The sequence below is a fragment of the Notamacropus eugenii genome, chromosome 1 (assembly GCF_028372415.1).
Source record: "Notamacropus eugenii isolate mMacEug1 chromosome 1, mMacEug1.pri_v2, whole genome shotgun sequence".
NCBI lineage: Eukaryota > Metazoa > Chordata > Mammalia > Diprotodontia > Macropodidae > Notamacropus > Notamacropus eugenii.
In genome coordinates, this window is record NC_092872.1 from 371461956 (window position 1) to 371465893 (window position 3938).

Sequence of the window (3938 nt, forward strand, 5' to 3'; positions counted from 1 at the left end):
TAAGAATTTTTATCTTCAGTGAATTTGGTGCTTCTTTTTCTGTTTGACCAGTTTTGATTTTTAAAAAATTCTTCTCCTCATTTGCTGTCTGTACTTCTTTTCATTTGGCCTAGTCTGTTTTTTAAAGTTGCTGTTTTCTTCAGTTTTTTTTTTCTGATGTGTGTTTTTTTTTCCAAGTTGCTGATCCATTTTTCATGGTTTTCTTGCAATACTCTCATTATTCTTCCCAATTTTTCCTCTACCTCTCTTACTTGGTTTTCAAGATTCTTTTTGAGCTCTTCCATGTTTTGAGACAAATTTATATTTTTCTTGGAGGCTTTGGATGTAGGAGGTTTGACTTTGGTATCTTCCACTGAGTGTGTTTTGATCTTCTTTAGAATTTTTTTCTGTTGTTTGCTCATTTCACCAGTCTATTTCTTGACTTTTAATTCCTTGTTAAAATTGGACTCTGCTTTCAGTGTGGAGGGCATACTGTCCCAAGCTTCAGGAGATTTGTGCAGCTGTTTTCTGAGATTCTTTTACGGACTTATAAGTTTTCAGTTCTTCCAAGGTGATATGATCTAAGGAAAGGTGTTGTTTGCTACTATCCTGTCATATAGTCCCATCTGTGAGTGACCACAAGCACTCTTTTCTGCCCTGGATTTGTGATGAGGGTCCCTGTTCCACTGCAGTTGTAAGCCCTACTGTGCTAGTGCTCCTCCTCTCCCTGGGGCTGCCACTGAAGCCTATGAACCAGATCTTAGTATGGGCATAGCAATAGAATCCTGCCTCAGAGCTAGCAAAATGATCCTTGTAATCTCCTTCTGACCAGTTGTTTGACCCCTTTACAATCTGTGTGCTCAGAGCTCCAGAAGTAGCTATTGCCGATGCTGATTCAGAGGCTCTCAAGTCCTGCTCATGGTTTACTGTGACTGGGGCTATGCTGGCAACCTATGCTGAACTCTACTCTGGTTGTACCCAGCTGTGACAGACCTTTCCGGATGACCTTCTAAGTTATCTTTGGCTGGAAAAGTATTCCCTCCATCTTTTCATGGGTTCTGCTGTTCCAGGAATTGTTAGGGCATTATATAAATATGTTTGGAAGGATTTGGGGAAGAGCTGAGGTGAGTTTCTGTCTTTTCTCTGCCATCTTTTCCCCCTTGGCACTCATGCCTTATGACAAGAATGTTTTCCCTTCTAAAGTGGACTTTTGAGAATCCCTAGTTTCTTTCAAGTTGTTCAGCTCCAGTGGCACATTCTCCAGGAGGCCTTTTTTATCTTTACGTTTACTAATTCTCTCTCCCAGTCAATTACATATAGGCCTTTGGTTATGCCTTCAGGGAATAGAGATTTCTACCTTTTGACTTAAGGGACCAAGAAGAAAGCAGAGTGGGAACCAGGTAGACTGATATCTAATACCTATTGTCAAAAAGAATGGTTGTCCTTGGTTACCAAGATTCCAGGCCAGTAGAGTATAGATGAAACACACAAAGGACATATTCAGGTCAGAATTTGTGTTGCTAAAATCCATTTGGGCCAGAGGCCTAGCACATCTATCTTGATTCCCCTCTTCTCTTTCTCTTCCTTTACTGAGAAGATGAATGCCTTCACTTTGTATATGGTGCTTTCTTTGGAGCTTCAGGGACATTTAGTTGTGTCTAAAAGTTTACTTTGTTTTCTTAAGCAGACAAATGTGATAAAGTCAAGGATCAACAGAATGTGTATGCTCAGTCACTGCATATGCTCTTGCTTGATTGCAGCCCTTAGGAGGAATAATCAGGAAGAACCTGGGAGGGAAGAGAGATTTCAAACTTCTGCATCTGGCAGAGGAAGATTTCTGGCTCTGTCTGGGACTTATTGTCAAAAGAAAATTATTGATTTATTTTTAACAAATTCTGAGGGCAGAGAGTGCAATTTCACTGGGGTTCTCTGGGCATTAAATAAGTCATTGAAGTGACTGGCATCCAGTTAGGCGGCTGCATTAGCCACAGAAGCATAGAAATCACTCCCAAAGAAGGAAGAGGGTGAGGGAGTGTCTAAAGAAAAAAAAAAATCAAATCTTAATAGAGGAATAGTTAGGCCCCTCAAAAAAGTGTGTGCACATGGGATTGCAGTGATCGATCAGAGCCCTGCCTCTCACATGACGCTCACTAGCAAGAAGCAAGTTGTTTTGCATGGATTTTTCACTGATTTTGCATTTATTTGTCTGTGTTCCTATTGCTCCCTATGATTGAAATGTGAACTCCTTAGAAGGAGCAGTGATTTTGCTTTTGCTTTTATATCCCTAGCACCTATATTGTGTCTGACATATGTTGCTGTTCAGTCACTGTTCTGTCATGTCTGACTTCTTTTGACTCTGTGGACCATTACATGCCAACACTGTCCATGGGGTTTTCTTTTCTTCTTCTTTTTTTTTTATCATTTGGCCTGTGTAGGACTTTTTTTTTTTTTTTTTTTTTTTTTTTTAATACATGGGCAGCTGGAATGGCCAGGACACATCAAGAATCCTGTAGGAGGTCAGTCGTGGGGAGGGGGTCAGAGGCAGATAGTTAATAGTATACTTAGAACAGTCTGAGTGCCAGCAGGGCCCTTAGCAGGTGCTGGTGTATCCTAAAATGGGCAGAGGTCCCACTATGCCCATCCCATCTCCCAGCCTGGGTAGATGTCTCCAATGCCCTAAAGCCCAAGAGGGTGGAGTGGGTTGGAACCATACAACTTGGAAGAGTCAGCTACTTAGACATGGGCCAGGATTGGGGGCCATGGTCCCTTGATGCTGAGGGGGTTGGGAGGAGGGTATCCCATCTTCCAAAAGCTCTGACTCAGGGGTGGTTTCTTCACTTATTCTCCTGGAGGTGAATCATGCCTGCCTTGGTTGGGACACTCTGGAGGGAGCTGAGGAGCCACCTGGGAGGTCAGCACTGTCTGGTTGTGAACCAAGGCCTGGAAGACTTCCTGCATCAGATTGGCTGCTATGTCCAGGGTTCATCCACTCAAGTGAGTTACCAGGCTTCCATGGACAACCTGGTGTCTCAGGAAGATGGGGTGGATCAGGTGATGGTACAGGATCTGGGATCCATTGTAGGCTATGCTATGCTATGTACCATAGCAAGAAGACACGCTTTCCTCCATAGTAGAAGGGGAACTGGAAAAGGAAGATGTCAGAGGAAAACTCAGCCAGGCCAAATATGCCATATACCACCCACCCACTAGGTCAGCTCGATGATATCTTCATCTTTGTTGGGGCTTTCAATAGCCTTGATGGAGGCATATGCTGGGCAGATGAATGTGATGAGACTGCAGAGCAGGGAAGCCCCATAACCAAATATGAGATGGATAGCTAGGAAAGCAATGGAACCTGAAGCCAGGCAGTACTTTTTGATACAAGAGACCTCTTCCAGCTTTCCCAGGACATTGGTGATAATGTTTTTTGGCTTTAGGAACCTCTGGAGGTACTGCTTCAAGATACCCATGGCTCCTGGGACTGAGAGGGGAGGAGAAGGGGTGCAGGATGACTCGACCCAGGTTCGAGGGGCAACCTCTAGGGCTCCCCTGCTGCTCTGCAGAGGTGCTGGTGGCATCTCCGTCTACAGGCTCCCAGGACCTCCACTCCTCCAGTTTCTTGTCCCTCAAGACCCTCCCTTCCCTCCCACCTTGTGATCCTCTAACTGCTCTTCATGGGGTTTTCTTGACAAAGATACTGGAGTGGTTTACTATTGTCTTCTCTAGTGAATTAAGACAAACAGAACTTAAAGGAGTTGGCCAGAGTCACACAGTTAGAGGCTAGATTTGAACTGAGGTCTTCCTGACTCCAGGCTCATTGCTCTAGCCACTGAGCCATCTATTTGACTTGTCTGGCATGATTCTTAATAAATAAACTGAACTGGAATGGATTGAAGATTTGAATACCTCTCCTATGAACACAATACTGAGAGATATGAGCAGGGTACAATCTCTGCTTT

At 43.8% G+C, this 3938-nt stretch overlaps 1 pseudogene; it reads right to left on the bottom strand.

Annotated features, from left to right (window-relative positions):
* Nucleotides 1–2793: 2793 nt before the first annotated feature.
* On the bottom strand, nt 2794–3449 carry LOC140525955 (receptor expression-enhancing protein 6 pseudogene; annotated as a pseudogene).
* Between the last annotated feature and the right edge of the window lie 489 nt (nt 3450–3938).